The 19,639-nt window shown below is 37.9% G+C and overlaps 1 pseudogene; it reads left to right on the top strand.

Moving 5' to 3' along the window:
- Positions 1 to 19,298, top strand: part of LOC149223700 (protein-tyrosine-phosphatase MKP1-like) — a 41,269-nt pseudogene extending 21,971 nt beyond the window's left edge.
- Positions 19,299 to 19,639: the final 341 nt, after the last annotated feature.

The raw sequence follows: 19,639 nt of genomic DNA, 5'->3' as shown, positions 1-19,639 counted from the left end.
CAGAATTCTTCAGGCACAGTTTCAGGGGGTGCAGCAGGCACAGGTTCAGGGGGAGCAGCTTAAAAGTCTCATAAAGCATTGTTGGCATTCAGATGTTTTGGTTGTTGGGTTCAGGAGAAGGAGCTCAGAAAGAAATCCTGGTTGCTGATCTAAAAAGATGTTTCTCAGATGCTGCTGGTGACTTTCATAAGTCTTGGTCTAGATCTGTTGTCTCTATGTCATATCTCTTTTATGATGTCAAGGTCATGTAACGGCCTATGTTGGTTTCCCCACTATGCCTGGGATGAATGATGTAATATAATTGATTGTCTTTGATGTGTCCCCTCTTGGTAGGGAGTATGGATGTATGTATTGAGTCTTTTGGTGATAGGAAGGTCCCTTATGGTGTATAAGTCTTGGTTCTTGTTGAAGAACATCTTTTGCAGATCTTGCCTACAGTCAGGGGGAGCATGTTTCAACATAGCCAAGCAGAGGTATCAGCATGTTCTCAGGGGGAGCACAGCCCTTTGCCCTTGATGACAAAGGGGGAGAATGATTCTAAGGATCTGAAGGTTGCCATCAAGTCCAAAGGGGGAGATTGTTGGCATTTTGGCTCAGGTATGGCGCTATGATACAGGTGTTGTCCTTGATGGCAACTCTCTTTGATGACTGATCTCCGTTCAGTCTACAGAATGAAGAGAAATCTCATATACGCAGGTTAATTAAGTCCAAGTTGCGTATACACGCTGGTGATATGCATACTAAGTCGCGTATACGCAGGAGAGCTATATAATAAGGCGCATATACACGCAGATGCATGAACAGAAAAGTGCGTATATGTCGGGAAGTTTCCTTTTGGTCCATGGTAGTTAGTCCTCGGTACTTGTGCCCATGTCTTTGGACCAAAGTACCTCGACAGTCATGTAGATCTCTAGTTTCGCAGTTGATGGTTTTGGATTTCTATGGTTTTGGCTCTTGGTATTGAGCAAGGCCTAAGGCTATATAAGGAGAAGAAGATCATTAGGCAAAATCATCTTTTCGAAAAGGCTTGAATATCTGAAAAAGAAAGAGATCTGATATGCAGGTTCTGGGTTGCTTGATCTAAGCCAAGGAGAGATCACATCGGTTGATGGAAGACTAGATCTAAGGATAGATCGGGATCTAATGGTTTGAAATGCACTATCATGATATGGTTGATTATGCGTATTTCTAGATCTGCATACTGTCGCAATGTTATGTTCTGGGTCTAACTGATGTCTGGTACAGCTGCAAATTGAGAAAGTTTATTTTTAGATCTGTACGCAGGTTGGCTTCGGTAAAAGCGCGTGTATACGCGGGTTTTTCTCATTGAAGTAGCGTATATCTTTTGAAGCTTGATTTTGGGTTTACAGTTGGGTCTGACTGTTATTGCAGAGTTCTGTAGTCTGCTCTGTGTTCTGGTAACTGGTGATTGACAGGGTTCAGTGGTTTAGTGATTCAAAGTTTGGTTGTTTTATGCTTCAATGATCTGTTGTGAAAGGTGAATGAATTGTGGCCTTCAGATTGTAATGTTGTGCTTCAGGAATATCCAGTCTGAAAATGTATGAAAGGTGGTACCTGAAGGAAAGAAGATTGTAGGTCAGCACCTACGTACTAGTATCTTGGCTAGTACAAGAGCAAAGGGGGTTGGAGCTCCCTTCCAAGGAAGTTTGGAGAACGAGAGAAGGTTGTAGCCTTCTGCAGGTTGTAGCCTGCGTACTGGTATAAGGCTGCACCAGTACAAAAGATTGTAAACTGAAGTTTCATATTAAAGAAAGATAGAGACAACTTGCAGCAGGTGGTTTTCACCCACATTGGGTTTCCACCTTATATCTTGGTGTTCATGTGTGTGGCTTTTGATCTGTTCTGTTATACTGCACCTGTTTACTGTTAATGTGGTGAATAATGTCCTGATGAACTTAACTGAAGAATAAGCTAACTAAATTATGAGTTTTCTTCTTATACGCTGTTTTATTTAGTCACAGTAGCGTGTACACGCTGGTTCACTTAACTGAAGTAGCGTATATGCTTCTGAGCATTGAAAAAGTTTGATTGATCTGATAATACTGATTCACCCCCCCTCTCAGTATTATTTCCAACAGAGGCCTACAACAGCATAGAAGTATGGTCCTCCTTTGAACACTCTGTCTTTATCCTCTAAGTCTGTGAACATTACTGTGAAGAAACCCTTGGATCCAAGGTGTAGATTTATTTCTCCCTTAGGTTTCCAATTGTTCTTTATCCATGCATGCAAAGTGTTCTCCGTTGGCCATATCCCCATAAATTTGCATATTACTGCATAAGTCGCCATGTGATCCCTATGCACCTGTAGTGCTGGATCACTTAACACCACTCAGGGTGTGATGGTTGACCTAGGTTTACATAGTCCTATTAGATTCTTGTGGTTAGCTTTCTGACTGCCTCCTCTTTTTCACTTCTCTCTTCTGACTTCCTCCTTATTTTCTGCCTGTCCTTGTGATATACTGTTTTCTTGTTTTTCTCTATCTATACTCCCGGTTTCAGCTTCCATTGGCTTCTTGAAGCAGTTTGAGACTGCATGACTTTAGGAGGGAGTGGAACTCACCCCCTCCTACCACTCCATGGTGCCCAACACTGATACCCTGCTACAAACCCTACTTTTTCACGTTTCCCTCGCAATCCGCCTTCCGTCAATCAATTTTAATATTTAAATTACTATGAATTATCAAAAACATTATAAATTACATACTTAATAAAAATTAAATAATAATAATAATAATATATTCTTTTAATTTTTTTTTTTTTAATTATTAATACTCATTAGCATTTCATTAAAATATTAAAACAATAATTCAAAAATAAAGCATAAATGTATGGGAAAAATATTTTGTAAAATAAGAATATCAAATGTATGATATCATATTTTGATATTGGAAATATTAATAGATCACATAAAATATATCTATAATTTATGGAAGTTTTGAAAACATTATTTTTGTTCTTAAAAGAGATTATTATTCAATTTTATTTAAGAATAATATATAAAAACAAAATAAAAAATTGAATTTGTTAATTATAAGTGGAACTTATATCTCATAATGTATTATAGTTACAAGTGGAATTTGACATACATAATTTATATGTAGAAGTTTCGTGCATTCGCCATTGAATCTCACTATGATCTAACACAAATATAGATATACATATTTTTGAAATAGTCTATGTTACATTTGTTTACCATAACATGGAAAATAATAGCAAGTGTTACTATATTCACATATACAAAGAACACATATGGTTATTGCATGTTATACGTATAAAATTGCTATGTTAGTACCTAATGTACTCAAGAAAAATAATATTGAGTACTTAGGGAGGTACCCAATGGAATAATAAATGTAAAGTTGCCATAATAATCGAATTGACCCTATATGTAATGAAAAAGAAGTAATATAATAATAAGGTAGATTTGCCATATACCAGAAGAATTTGCATAAGAATTTCTTTAAACTCATTGTATTGGAGGTGTTTCATATTGTCTTGCTTTGTACCAAGCATGCATTGTAAATCGATACCTTTCCTAACGAGTGCTTATTGGTTTTATCCCATATTAGGTTTCTTCTCTTTATATTCTTATGTTGGTTATGGTGAATCACTTGGATATATTTTGTGTTTAAGAGTTTATATTGAAATTTTTTATGGTGGATCCTCTCTTACATCTTTCAAGTTTTACTACAAATGGTATATCATCTCTTCCTTAGGTATGAAATCGATGAGTTTTTCCTTTTCTTGTGATCATTTTTAGACAAAAAATAGATGACAACATTGAAGTCAGCTTTTGAAATTTTCCATGTAGAATTAAGATAATCTAATCCAAGGACTTATTTTATCTTAAAAAAATAACCAATTTTAAAAAAAATAAAAAATCAAAATGATGTTTAGGAAACAAAATTATCGAAAATTTAACATACACAATTTTTTATGGTTTTTTCTAGTGACAACCATGAATTTCATAAAATGGATATCTCTTTATAGAGAGCATACCTCTCATCCAAACCAATGACATGATATCCAAAGGAAGAAAAAAAATGGCATTTCATACTTTGGGTCATAATAGCAAATACGAGAATTGAAATACAATTTTTAATCATTTTACGTTTTTTAGCTCAAACTCTAACTATGTAAAGGAGATCCATTCTAAAGAAGTGTTTCTTTTAAACCCTAGTTATATTTATTAGTTTTTCAAGCATTAGATATTTTACAAGAAAAGATGATAGTCCTAGTATTGAATAATACATAAACAAATTAAATTCCAAATGGAGAAATAACTAAAAAGTGTGGGTATGTATGAATTTAAAAGAAAATAAGGCTGTATAATGGAAGTTGCTTGAGCATAAAAGTTTATGTACAATTCCAAATGAAGAAAATGAAAAAAGTTTTTTTAGATAGATGGTCCCATTTTACAAACAAGGATAAGAAAAATACCAAGGATTTATCTTCACATGACAACTTCATATTGAAAAACATCGACATATTCAAAAAGGGAATTTCATTATTTCTATTAACCCTAGAAGTAAACATTATTTCATCGGTATTAAATTGATTAAAAGATTACAAGCGCAGTCAAACAGTATTCAAAGCACATAAATTAATGTGACGCTCCATCCTAGGGTCCTCTAACAGAACTAAATTCTCTAATTTCATATACAATAAATTGGGAAATAATTTAATTAAAACTAAACATCTATTCGATGATAATTTACCATTTAAAATTTAATTCCTACAATTAAATAGTGAGAATTTCATTTCAATCACTTACATGAGTAATATATGAATAAAGGAATACTTTTTGTGATAGCCTGGTTGAGATGGCATTGAACTACTGATCCTGCTGGGACGCTCCTCTTGAATATAGATTGGATTTACCTCCTAGCCAACTAGGAAGTATTTCCTATCACAGGAGACCTCCACAGATTCCCTAGCCCTCCGAGCCTAAGTCCAACCAGATGCAGTGTGTCCAAGATAAACAATACTCTCCTTCTCTACCTTCTCCCTTCTCCACGTTACTCTAAAAAAAATCCTCCAAAACCACAACCAACCCAAAACCAAAAGCAAGACCAATGATCCCCCCTCCTCCCCTCATCCTTCCCCTTTTATGCCCCCCTCTCTTCTCCACCTCAACCACCTCTCATTAATGTCATAATCACCCCCTCATCCTTACATTTGACTTATATTCTCCCAAGTAAATCTGAGAGGACATTTTGGGGATGGGATATGAATATATAATTTGGTAATTAATTGGAGAGGACCATGTCTTCTCCCAAGTAAATATGAGACGAAATTTTGGGGATATGGATATTTAAATTGGAATAAATGGAAGGAGACCATATCCTATCAAATTTAAATTTGAGGAGGTAAGTTGGAAATTGAAAAATAACAAAATGCATATAAATAATAAATTTACAGTTTCACTAATGTTGGTATTTACCAATATTTCTTGATAATTATAAGTCAATATTTCCAGGTAATTTAAACACTAATGAAATTTGCATGATAAGATTAAGTGGGCCATTACATACACCACTACTTCAAAAAACTTCATCCCGAAGTTAGAGTGAAAAGATACAAGGAGTTCGACGCAGTTTGGAAATAAGGCATAACAAAATAGAGAGAGAGAGTTATAGTAGTAAAATTGTATAAGTCAGACAATGGCACTGCGTTCCATCAAGAGTCTCCAACTAATCTATATCCTCCTATCCTTCCTGACCTACTTCCAATCCCACCCTATCCATCCTCTGGTGTTATATACTGTGGCATTTGCTATACCAGTCTAACCATTGATAAAACTAATATGGCGGAAGTGTCGACTATATCGACCTAACTTCCCCAACAAGCAATTGGAAATTGTCATCACACATCTAGGGGAGCATCTCCACCACTGCCCTCCCATGATTCCAGGTTTGGAGGTTACTCAGTGGGAAATACCTCCACCCCTCCTCATAGTGATAGTCAACACCCTAATATGGACCACACTACAGTGCTGGTTGGATACTTCTCATTGAATAATCCAGTCGGGTAGCCTTGCCACATGTCATTCACATTTTACCCATGTCATAAGAGTGCATATCTAGTAGATGCAAAATGTAATAGAACAATGTGCAGTATACCTTCCCCCCTGAGATATCTCGACCTTCCCCAATGGAAGACTAGATCTTAGCTATCATATAGTTCTTTCCAATCTGCGGGTTAGCTCTCATCCATGCATTTATATCACAACAAGATATATAGATAAGTGAGCTTAAACACCATGTTATTAAGTCTAGTATCCACGTGTCCATCTTGCAATTCATACTGGAAATAAATCATAATTTCACTAAGTCATGCATTAAATAAATCATATCCATTTGAGCCATACATGAAACAACCATAATTCTGATAAGTCATGCACTAAATAATTCATCACCAAGTAAGTCATACATTAGGCCATACATCAAACATTTCCATCATCAATAACAAATCCATCTAATGATTCATATAAGTAGTTTCACATGTCCAACTAAATAAATCAATATTACATAGCGTTCATAAATAAATAACATGGAAACGTAAAATAGAGCCTCATCATAGGTAGCTATCTAAGTCAAAATGGGCATCACAAATGCTCAAAAAGTGAGGGGTAGTCACAACGTATAGTCTCTGCATCCTCCCAGGTAGTAGATCCTGAGCTATACTTGTCCCAATGGACCTTAACCTAGTCCACCATGCAACGTCTGAGCTACCGAGCTCTACGGTCCAATATGCATAATGGTTCAACCACTATGGTTCCCATGTCCGAGGCCTACATTTCCCTCTAATCCAGTTTGTGAGATTCATCAGAAACATAATGTCGTAAAAAAGATACATGAAAAACATCATTAGTTTTATGCAAATGGGGTGGAAGTACAAGATGATAGGAAACTGATCCAATATTCTCCTTGATCCTAAAAGGTCCTATGAACTGAGGTGACAACTTTGTCCCCTTCCCAAACAGAATGGTGCTTTTGTTGGGTCAGATACAAATAAAAACTTCATCCCCTACTTCATAACTACGATCAATCTTATGTGAATCAGCATAACTCTTCTATCTATCTTGCGCTTCCTTTCACCTTTATTGAATCTACTTTACCTGTTCCTCCATTTCTTGAACTAATTCTGGCCCAACTATTACTTGGTCCTCCAAATTTTTCCAACTCAATGACGTCCTACAATCCCTTCCATAGAGATCTTGATAAGGAGGCATCCCGATTGAACTACAGTAACTATTATTATAGCCAAACTCTACCAATGGTAAGTACCTTTCCCACTGACTCTGATTATCCATGAGGTACATCCTAAGAATTTCTTCCATAACCTGATTTACTCTTTCAGTCTACCCATCTGTTTCTAGATGATATGCAGCGCTTAGGTTCAACTGAGTCCCCAGTGCTGACTGCAAACTTGTCCAAAACCTAGATGTAAATCGAGAGTCTCTATCAGAAATGATCTTTGTGGGTAACCCGTGTAGTCGAATAACTTCACTTATAAACACTCGTGCCACATCAGTAACATCGTAAGTGTCTCTTACTGGAATGAAATGGGAAATTTTGGTCAATTTATCAACTATAACCAATATAGCATTGTGCCTCTTTGAGGTGAGTGGCAAACCCACAACAAAATCCATGGAAATTATCTCCCATTTAGACATAGGGATGTCATGTGGTTTTAGGAGTCCTGCTGGATGGTGATGATCAGCCTTAATGCGTTGACATTTAAGACATTTGGTGACCAATTGTACTATGTCGTGCTTCATGCCTACCCAAAGGAAGAGTTTCTTCGTGTCTACATACATCTTCTTCACTCCACGATGTGCACAATAGAGTGCTCTATGTGACTCTTCTAGGATGGTCCTTCTTATACCCCCTTCTTTAGGTATGTACATTCTCCCTTGAAATCTCAATAGTCCATCTCGTTCAAGGACATATCCCTCAAACTTTGGTTCTATTTGCTTCCAACTCTGGAGTGCTAAGATAACCTTTAGATACCAACCATCTTCAAAAAATTTCTCCAACACACATTCCCTCAAATTTACCTTTAAGGCTACTAGGGAGAAAGTTTGTGGTCTCCTATTTAGTGCATCAGCCACCAGATTCTCCTTTCCCTTGATGTATGAGATCTCAAAATCATACGCACTCATGAATTCGCTCCACTGCCTTTGTCTATCATTTGTAGGTTTTAACCCCGTACAGAAATTACCTGCATATGAATTCTAAAACACAGAAAATAAATAATGCGAGAGCCTAACACATAAAACACATATACATAGAGATTTTCCTCTGGATCCCAAAACCGGGACTACCAGCTTGATTTTTCATTATGTTCCTTTCAATGTAATAATACATATTTATACATGCCGAAGCATCCAATACCATGGACCAAAAACCATCGCATCCAATACCATGGACTGAAAACCATTGCGTCCAAAAAACATGTGCAAAAATCATGCACAAAACCATAGGTGGGTCCACCCAACCTAACACTGGGTCAAAAACCAAAATTTTCCAGGGTGCTGCCACGGACCCCATAAAGTGGAGTTATGAGTACACCTCAAACGCCCTGTGAACCCCCCCCCCCGGACTACACAATTAGCACAGCAAAGGGGGTGCTCCACCCCCCCTGCTGAACTACATGGGCTTGTTGTGGAAAGAATATAACACAACCCAACATTCTCCGACTTGTTGTTTTCTTTCCACAGGGGGCCAAAAGAGAGATTACTCATTTTTCCAGCCTTGAAATGCCCATTGTTTCTCTACACCAAGAGAACTTCTCAGAGCTCATAGATTTTATCAATGCATCTGCAACATTCTTCAAAGTGTCCACCTTTACCAGCAACATCTTTTTGTCTTCTATCATATCCCTCACAAAGTGATACTGAACATCAATGTGCTTTGTATTTGAATGATATGCAGGGTTCTTTTCCAAGAAAATTGTACTTTGGCTATCACAATCTATCTTTATAGCTTCCTGTACTAACCCCATACTTGAACACAATCTCTGCAACCAAACTGCTTCCTTGCTTGCTTGAGTGGCTGCCATGTAGTCTGCCTCTGTAGTTAATAGTGCCACTACAGATTTTTTCTTACTCATCCAACTGACTGCATCTCCAAATAGGTTAAACACATACCCACTTGCAGATCTTCTCTGATCCAGATCTCCAGCCCAGTCTGCATCAACAAAGCCATGAATATCCAACACTCTATCCAATCCTGGTCTTCCTTGGTAGCACAAACCATAATCACTAGTGCCACGCAAATACTTGAAAACCCACTTCACTATTGTCCAGTGCTCCCTGCTTGGTTTTGACATAAACCTGCTCAATAATCCCACTACATGTGCAATGTCTAGTCTAGTACAGACCATTGCATACATCAGGCTATCGACTACACTTGCATATGGAACACAGAACATGTCCTCTTCCTCTTCTTGTGTCTTGGGACACTGTTCAGCAGATAACCTCACACCTACAGGAATAGTAACCTTCACGGGTTTACTATCCTGCATATTAAACCTTTGTAGTATTGTCTCGACATACTTCCTCTGGTTCAACTAGAGCTTCCTCTTTGCCCGATCTCTTTTAATTTCCATGCCCAAAATATAGTTTGCAGCACCAAGATATTTCATGTCAAATTTGGAGGAAAATTAGGTATTCAAATCTTGGATAACTTCTTTGTCATTCCAACCAACAACATATCATCCACATACAAGACCAGATAAATAACACTGTCACCAATTAATGTAAAATACACACAGTGATCTGCTTTGCTTCTGGTGAATCCAAGTCCCCGTATAAATGTATCAAATTTCTGATACCACATCCTTGGTGATTGTTTTAACCCATACAGAGACTTCTTTAACTTGCATACCAATTCTTTCTTACCCTTCACCACAAAGCCTTCAGCTTGCTTCATGTAGATCTCCTCTTCCAGATCCCTGTGAAGAAATCCTATCTTGACATCCATCTGTTCTACCTCAAAATCAAAAGCAGCGGCAACAGATAAAAGTAATCTAATAGAAGTTACCTTGGCAATAGGAGAAAAAATATCACCAAAATCAATTCCTGGCACCTGAGAATAACCTTTTGCTACCGACCGAGCTTTATATTTCTCCACTTTTCCTTCTGCATTTGTCTTCTTTTTGAACGCCCATTTGCTGCGTATGGATTTCCTTCCAGCCGACAACTCCACCATATCCTAAGCCTCATTTTTGTGCAAAGATGCCATTTCATCAACCATGGCCTCTTTCCAGAGTTTTCCATCCTCTGAATCCACTGCTTCCTTCACAATTCTGGGATCATCATCAGTAATAGACAAAGAAAAATTTGAAAAGAAAGCAGATGGACTATACCTTTCTGCCTACCTTCTTTCTCAAACTGATCTTCTCACAACCGGAGTTTGTGGCTCTTCATCTTCTGATTCCTCCTCTACTGTAGAGTTTGATTCTTCCTCCTTTAGCTCAAACTCTATCTTCTCAGGGTCCTTTGGTTGGAATTCATGTTTAATAACATCTTTCACCTCTCTGAAAACCACATCTCGACTGTACATAACCTTCCTTGTTACTGGGTTCCAAAGCTTATAACCATTTAAACCATCCTTATACCCAATAAAGATGCACTTTTCAGATTTATTATCCAACTTGGTTCTTTTCTCCTTCGGAACATGTACATATGCATCACATCCAAATACCCTCAGATGTGAAAGAGAGGGTATCTTGCTAGTCTATACCTCTTGTGGAATCTTATCCTCCAATGCTGATGAAGGTGACCTATTGAACAGGTAACATGCAGTATCCACCGCCTCTGCCCAAAATTCTTGTCCTAACCCGACACCACTCAGTATACTTCTTGCCCTTTCCATCAACATCTTATTCATTCTTTATGCAGCTCCATTTTGCTAAGGTGTATATGGAGTAGTCTTCTATCGTACTATACCACACTTCTGACAGAATTCTTCAAATTCCTTGGTGCAAAACTCCCCACCATTATCTATCCTCAGTACCTTTATCTTCTTCTCTATCTGGTTTTCCACCAGATCCTTAAATTCTTTTAACCTGTCAAACACTTCAAATTTCTTCTTAAGGAAATATATCCATGTATTCCTTGAGAAGTCATCTATAAATGATACATAGTACACAAACTTACCCAGTGATGGAACCTTCATAGGTCCAAACACATCACTATGCACAAGCTCTAATATTTGTTTCACCCTCTTACTACCAGAGGGGAAAGTCACCCGATTTTGCTTCCCATATACACAATTTTCAGAAAAATAAAAATCCAGAGAGCTATTACTCATACCTTCTACCATACCTTTACCATGAAGTATTCGAAGGTCCTTCTCTCTAGTATGTCAAAACCATTGATGCTACAGCATGGTCTTCTCTCCAGAGACCACTAGATTTTCTGCTCCACTTTCAGGAACCATAGAACTATTGCACCCATCAATAACAATGCTACCTTGCAGCTTGTATAGAGTTCCAATCTAAACTCCCTGCATCAATACCAGTGCTCCCGAACCATCTTGTAGGTATCCTTCTCGAACACTATTTTTACACCTGCATCATCCAGCTTACTTACAAAAATAGAATTTCTTGTCAATGCAGGAATATGCAGAACACCTGGAAGTGTTCTAACTCTTCCACCTTGCAATTTCAACTTTACTTTTCTGCAAACAAAAATTCTAACCTTCCTATCATCCCCTAAGAATACATCACCACCATCGTATTTCTCATACTTTTAGAACCACTCTCTGTGAGGAGTGAAGTGAAAGGATGCACTTGAGTCAATCAACCATGTCTCATGATCTAGATGTGTACTTGAAGAAGCCAAGTACACATCCCCACCTTCATCCGAGGTGGTTTTTGCCTCTACAGAAGGAGCATCATCAGATCCCTTTCCTTTGTCAGGAGCTTTAGATTTAAAGTCCCTTTTGAAGTGCCCTTCCTTTCTGCATTTACAGCACACCACCTTTATAGGTTTTCCTGGAGATTTAGATCTCCCTCTAGATTTAGATCTCCCACTTGATGACTTATTTTTATTTTTGTTCTGGGACCGTCCTTGTACAGACAAGGCATCACCATTTCGGCTCTCCATATTTTTCCGTCTCATTTCCTCTGCCAATAAGGATGAGACTATTTCATCAAACTGCAAGGCAATTGCATTGCTACCTATTGCAATAACCATACTATCCCACGAATCTGGTAGAGAACACAACAAACTAATGCACTTATCTTCATCTAAAATTTTAATATCGATAGATGCTAACTGACTTACCACAGTATTAAATGCATTCAGATGCTCTGTCACCGAGTCTGCATATTTCATCCTCAGGTTATACAACTTTTTTCGCAGGAAAAATTTATTCACCAGAGACTTAGAATGGTACAAAGTCCCTAACTTGTCCCACAAAGCCTTCGTCGTAGCTTCCCCTAATACATTCAGCAATACTGAATCTGAGACACACAATCGTATTGTGCTCTTTGCCTTCCGATCCAAATTCTTCCATTCTTCATCAGACACTCCTATTGGTTTAGTACTTGGATCTACCGTGATCCACTGATCTTTATCCACCAACAGATCCTTCATCTTGAGTTTCCACAACTCAAAAATTCGACCATTAAATTTCTCGATCTCTATATTTCCACTGCTCACCATCTTCTTTCACCACCAGAATCAATCTCGCAGATCTCCCACTAAACACGGTCTACCATAGGCCCGAGCGAAACCCCTTAGCAACAAAGGCGACCCCTTGAAGCCAAATCTGCTCTGATACCAAATGTAGGTTTTAATCTTGTACAGAAATTAGATGCATATGAATTCTAAAACACAGAAAATAAATAATACGAGAGCAGAACACATAAAACCCATATACACAGATATTTTCCCCTGGATCCCAAAACTGAGACTACTAGCTTGATTTTTCATTATGTTCCTTTCAATGTAATAATACATATTTATACATGTCGAAGCATCCAATACCATGGACCGAAAACCATCGCGTCCAATACCAAGGACTGAAAACCATCACGTCCAAAAAACATGTGCGAAAATCATGCACAAAACCATAGGTGGGTCTGCCCAACCTAACATAGGGTCCAAAACCAAATTTTTCTGGGGCACTACCCCATACCCCATAAAGTGGGGTTATGGGTACACCTCAAACCCCCTATGACGCCTCCCCCTGCTACAAAATCAGCGCAATGAAGGGGGTGCTCCACCACCCCTCTAACCCCTCTGGCTAACTATGTGGGCTAGTCATGGAAAGGATATAACACAACCCAACAACATTCAAATCCCTTTGAGTGAAGATATGCTTCAGGATTTGATGATCTGTTCTTAACTCAAATCTTCTCCCAATGAGGTAGTGTCTCCGCAGTTTCAAAGCTAACATCATTGCTGCTAATTCTAAGCCATGGTTAGCATACAAATCTTCGTGTTTGTTCAATTTTCTAGATGCATAAGCTATTACTTCACCTTCTTGCATCAATATTGCACCCAATTCTTTCTTCGAAGAATTAGTGCAGATGGTGAAGTCTTTTTCCATGTCCGGTACTCGAAGGATCGATGCACTAGTTAGTAAATTCTTTAGTTCTATGAATACAGTGTCACATTCATATGCCCATTGATACCTGACCCCTTTTAGCTGTAATGTGGTGATGGGTTTTGCAATCCTCGAAAAACCTTCCATAAACCTGTGATAATACCCTGCTAGCCCCATGAAACTACGTATCTCATGAGCATTTTTTACTACTAGCCAATCCATTATTGCCTTTACCTTTTCTGGGTCAACTGAAATCCCTTCTCCTGAAATGATGTGCCCAAGGTAATGAACCTTCATCTAAAAGAAGGAACATTTTGAAAATTTTCCATATAATTGACTTTCCCTTAAGCCAATTAATACAACCCTTAGGTGCTTCTCATGCTCCTTTTCATTCTTGGAATACACAAGAATGTCATCTAGAAAGACTTGGAACAATTGGTCAAAATACTTCCTAAACACACCATTCATGAGACTCATGAATACCTCTGGTGCATTGCTCAAACCAAATGGAACAACAACGAACTCCTAGTGCCCAAACCAAGTTCGAAATTTAGTTTTTGAGATGTATTATTCCTTAATCCTGAGTTGGTGGTATCCAGATCATAGATCGATCTTTGAGAAAACTGTTGCTCCCTTCATTTGATCAAATAGGTCATTTATTCAAGGTATTGGGTACGTATTATTTATTGTGGCTTTATTCAGGTCGCTATAATCTATGCATAGCTGTATGGAACCATCCTTATTCTTGACAAAAATCATTGGTGCACCCCAAGGTGAAATACTAGGTCTGATAAATCCCAAGTCTAAGAGCTCTTTTAACTACATCTGCAACTCACAAGTTTTTGGAGTTGTCATCCTATAGGGTGTCTTAGATATTGGTTCTGCACCAGGTTTTAGGTCGATTGTGAAATCAATCTCCCTTACAGGAGGTAATCCAGGCAATTCCTTAGAAAAAACATCCTTGAATTCTAACAAAATTTGGTGTTGATCTAGGGAGGGTCCTTTTTGGTCACTCACAACCTCAACCAAAAATAGCTTACAACCTTGTCGACGACAATGTTTTACCTTCATTATGGATATGAATCATAGTGACACTCCTCTCTTAATTCCAAAAATCTCAATTGGCCTACCTTCATCATCTAAACAAGTCACCTTCTTCTTGAAACAGTCCACCAAAGCTCGTTGAGCTTCTAGCCAGTCCATTCCAATAATTACATCATACGTCCCAAATGTTGTGATGTATGCCTTCAACTTGGTCATACACACCTCAAGGTTTACCTTGCATTGGTCAACACTAGGTCCTACTGCTTACTTTATCCCCGAAGCTATCCCAACTTTCTTAAAGTCATCATGATCATAGGCTGCCAAACCCACATTTTTCTAATGAAACTGGTGAAATGAAACTATCTGTAACACCAAAATCAAACAAAATTTTAACTTTTACTTTGTTTATCATACCTGAGGTTTCTACCATGGCAGAGTGGTGTTCAACTTGCTGGTTATCAACTACTGCATATATTTGATGGTGGCTACTTGCCGCCCCCCATTGGTGTTTTTCCTTTTGTACGGTTGTTACCATGTTGTAACTTAGGGCAGTCATGCTAGTAATGAGGTCCCCCACATTCCCAAAAAGTGATGCATGATAGAGCTTGAACTGAATGTTGTGGAGTTCTTTGGAAAGGGTTCCTTCCATTGGGACCCCTGCCCCTACTTGTTTCTCCTCGCGTATGACCTTGATTTGCATGCGCCCTTGAAGCTGCAGGTGAAGCTGCACTAGCAACCATTGAAATCCCCACTGTTGATGCTCTGGGTACAACCCTATTTCCATATGGTGGTGGCCTCAATCCTCCTCCCCTGGGGAAGGTGTGAGGGGTCTTGCCCATAAACCTTGGCTGGCGTGGAAAAATGGTTTTCTTTCAACCCTTGAAGTATAAGTGTTCTTCGACATAACGAGCTTGTTCCACAACTTCTGCAACCGAGGATGGTTTCCACATCCACACCATTTCCCTAATCTTAGGGTTCAATCCATAAATAAAATGATCTGCTTGGCGTTGGTCATTATCCATGTAGGAGACATACTTGACCAATTCCATGAATCTAATTTCATATTCTTCTACCGTACGATTTCCTTGTACCAAGGCATGGAAGGCTCCTACCTATTATTCTTCATAATAAGCTGGTAGGTACTTTTTCCTGAATCTCTCCTCAAATAACTCCCAAGTAACTGTGGCTGAAGTGAGGTTTAGTTGACGCTCTAAGTTACCCCACTGACTTAGAGCACTATCTCTGAGTTGGAATATCACTATTTTATCTTTTGAATTGGAATTATAATCCCTTAGTGCGAAGCACCTTCTCATTCATTCTAACTAGGCTTTTGCATGTTCGCTGGCATGACCTCTTGCAAAATCTAGGATATTAATCTTTTGGAGCTCCCTAGTAATGTCCTCGATTGGAGGTCCTCTATCAGAGCTTCTTGATCCCTTGAGATTCCCTAACCCTAATGGAGGATGCTCCACTTCCACTTCATTTTTTTTGCGCCCTTTTAAGGTCTCATTAATTGCTTCTAGGGAATGAAAGATGAGAGCCAACTCTAGTAAAGGTAATGGGTTATTTGTAGGAGGTCCTTATGATGACTCTCCTTGACCTTGATTTCTTCGTGTCCTCACCATTTTGAATTGTTCAAATATCAATATGATATGAAAGACTCAGTAATCCAACTTAGGACTTGTCAACTCTTAGCTAACTCACATACATTATTTATTTATTTATTTTCCTTTTCTTTTAATCCTTCTTATATCAACTGTCTACGATTATGTTTAATCCTGATAGTGTGCTACAATATACAAAGCTACTAATTCATTTGTGTTATAATTGTTGAGAGACCGTTCAATAAGAAATGAGGAGAACATGAATGATCGATAAAGAGAAATAGGAGGATATTTACTAATTATGTATTTCTAGAGTAAGAAGACATAAGTAATATGAAAGCAAGTCTTATTACCAATTCTTGTTTTTGGAATTTTGGTGTTTGGAATCAATTTACAATAGTTTAATGTTTGGAATAATCTCACCCATATTCTAGATAACCTTTTGTCCAAACATTACTTTGACAAGCTCCTATTTGATGAGGTAAACCTTCTTACCTTTGTAAAACAGATGAACCTAGTAGACATCAAATGCTCTCTTTAGTTGGCCTCAATGGTAAGTGACACAAGGTTCAGCGTGAAATATATATATATATATATATATATATATATATATATATATATATATATATATATATATATATATATATACAGATATTATAGTAGCTAAACTTCACTAGATCTTTGGTTTACAGTTAGAAATGTCTTTAAAAAATGAAATTGGATGATTGGATGGAGAGGCACAAAGAAAATGAATGTTACATCACTACAAAATTTTTCAAACCAATTTCAAATTGAGAAATAACTAGATACAAGTTCCGCCCTAAAGATTCAAAAGTAAGTTTTGCTACAATTCGGTAATCATAACCACTGTGATGCTATTTTATGCAGTCTTTTGTTATTGAAATATTAATGCAATATCCTCTGATGAGCTAAGCTATTTATCTGTATCAGTCTGCACTTTGCACAGTTATTTGTTTTAAAAATTTTAACTGACTTATAGATTCATGCATTTCTCTAGTGGTGCTAACAAACACGAATCCTATAAACACATGTTTGCCCATCCATATGAGGCACACATAACCATATTTCTCATGGCTGCAGTCTGTTTTGTTGGATGTCAAGAAAGGGACTGCGAAGTGATAATCGTATGGTTTCATAAGAATTGAATGTTCAGGGTTATAGAAGACAAACACGAATCCTATAAACACATGTTTTCCCATCCATATGAGGCACGCATAACCATATTTCTCATGGCTACGGTTTGTTTTGTTGGATGTCAAGAAAGGGACTGCGAAGTGATAATCATATGGTTTCATAAGAGTTGAATGTCTAGGGTTATATAAGACAAACACGAATCCAATAAACATATGTTTGCTCATGCAAAGTGTTCCTAGTTTGGTTAAGTCCATCGAGTATGGTTTTACTCGACTATTATATCGATCATTCTGCAAAATTTTCCTATGATGATTCCAATCCATCAGAGTCTGTGCAATTGATAAGCTGTGACAAGAAACAAAATTCAGGATCAAGAAGCATTGTCTATATGTTCTCCGGTAACCAAGATAAAAAAAAAAAAAAAATCATTGTGCTAGTTTCATAGAAGAATGTGCCATGTTTAGTGAAGGTGCATATGGGGATACTAAGGGAGGTTGCCAAATTCCTGGAGTCAGTAAAAAAATTTGCAGATCTTCCATGTAGTCCACTAAGATTGTTTTACCAAGAGAGGGTACCATTAATTTTGAGAGGTTAAAACCTCCTCCTCCGCATTCAACCAAGAGGAATGACAACATATTGCGAGAGACTCCACTAACACCTCGATCATAACAAAATTGTAAAGCCAGGTCATCCCTTCCACCATTGCAATCTCTATCAATCACGAGAAGGTGCTTGGAAGAATGGCCTAAAGCAAGATCCGATTACATTTGTAGAATGGCCAAATCCTACAACACCTGGGGGCCACGAGAAATGCAGGAAAATAAATAGCTCAAGCATTAAACTTGACTTAGGATCAGTTCAACGAAATAATCTACCAAAAAAGTCACAGTTGAAGAGGGACAAACATGCTTTCTTCAGTAAGGAATGTTCAAGGGTTGCAGAAAACATCTATCTGGGAAGTGAAGCTGTTGCCAGAAATAGAGAGGTTCTCTGTGGGAATGGCATAACTCACATATTGAATTGTGTTGGTTTTGTTTGTCTAGAATATTTTAAGTCAGATTTGGTGTACAAGACATTGTGGTTGCAAGATAGCCCTTATGAAGACATCACAATTATTATGTATGATGTGTTTGATTATTTTGAGGAGGTCAGAGAACTAAGTGGCAGAGTTCTTGTGCATTGCTGCCAAGGAGTGTCCTGTTCAACCTCCTTGGTAATTGCATATCTCATGTGGAGAAAATGTTAAAGTTTTGAAGTTGCATTTCAGTATGTTAAAATGGCCTGTGGTATCACAAATCCGAACATGGGTTTTGCTTGCCGAGTATTACAGTGCTAGAAAAGGGTACATGCAGCTCCGATGAGTCCTAGGTCTTTGCTAAGGATGTATATAATGGCCTCTCATTCTTCATATGATTCTTTACATTTAGTTCCAAATGCAGTCAGTAAACCTCGTGCAGATGCTTTGGATTCCAAAGGTGCTTTTATTGTACACATACCATCTGCAATTTATGTGTGGATTGGAAAAAATTGTGATTCTGTAATGGAATGGATGGGAAAGGCTGCTACTTTGCGGGTTGTAGGATATGAAAGAACTGAGGATCCAATTGTTATTATTGAGGAAGGGCATGAAACTGATAAATTCTGGGATGTTCTTTCCAAAGCCCCTCTCTTATTTGATGATTATGAGAAGACATGAAATAGTGTAGGTAAGGATGTCTTAGGAAGCTTCAACTCTGGCAAAGAGGAGGTTGATGCAACACGCAGGGTGGGTGTTGGAAACAAGAGAGTAGAACCGTATGATATAGATTTTGAGTTGTTCAGGAGAGTAGTTATAGGAGGGGTTCCATCACCATTTTCAATATCAGGTTCTGGAGCTGAAACACACCTTCTGGAAAGAGAAAGTGGCTAGGGTAAACTATGATGCAAATTTGTGAGTGGTAGTGTGAAAGATTTCATTAGTGCTTCGAAAGCAACTAGAAATAGAGCTATTTTGGCCTAGAAGAAAGTGTATTAAACTATCAAAGAAAAAGTGTTGGATGACCACATACAAAGAGAGATTGTTTGTGTCATTTCATTGTGAAACACTTATATTCTCAGCCATTTGTTGCCCTTATCATATACAACCAATGAAAGCATGTCGATAAGTTTGGTTCTCCTTGCCATAGACCGCTTGATGACAAGGCCATTGGAACATGGTTCATGTATGCTCCCTACATCTCAGAGGAGCTTTAGGATGACATCGATGCTATA

This window comes from Pinus tabuliformis, chromosome Q, assembly GCF_031772625.1.
Source record: "Pinus tabuliformis cultivar Carrire ecotype Pingquan chromosome Q, CPIR1, whole genome shotgun sequence".
In the NCBI taxonomy this organism is placed as follows: domain Eukaryota; kingdom Viridiplantae; phylum Streptophyta; class Pinopsida; order Pinales; family Pinaceae; genus Pinus; species Pinus tabuliformis.
The sequence above is the reverse complement of the archived record's forward strand: the minus strand, read 5'-3'. Positions and strand labels throughout refer to the sequence as shown.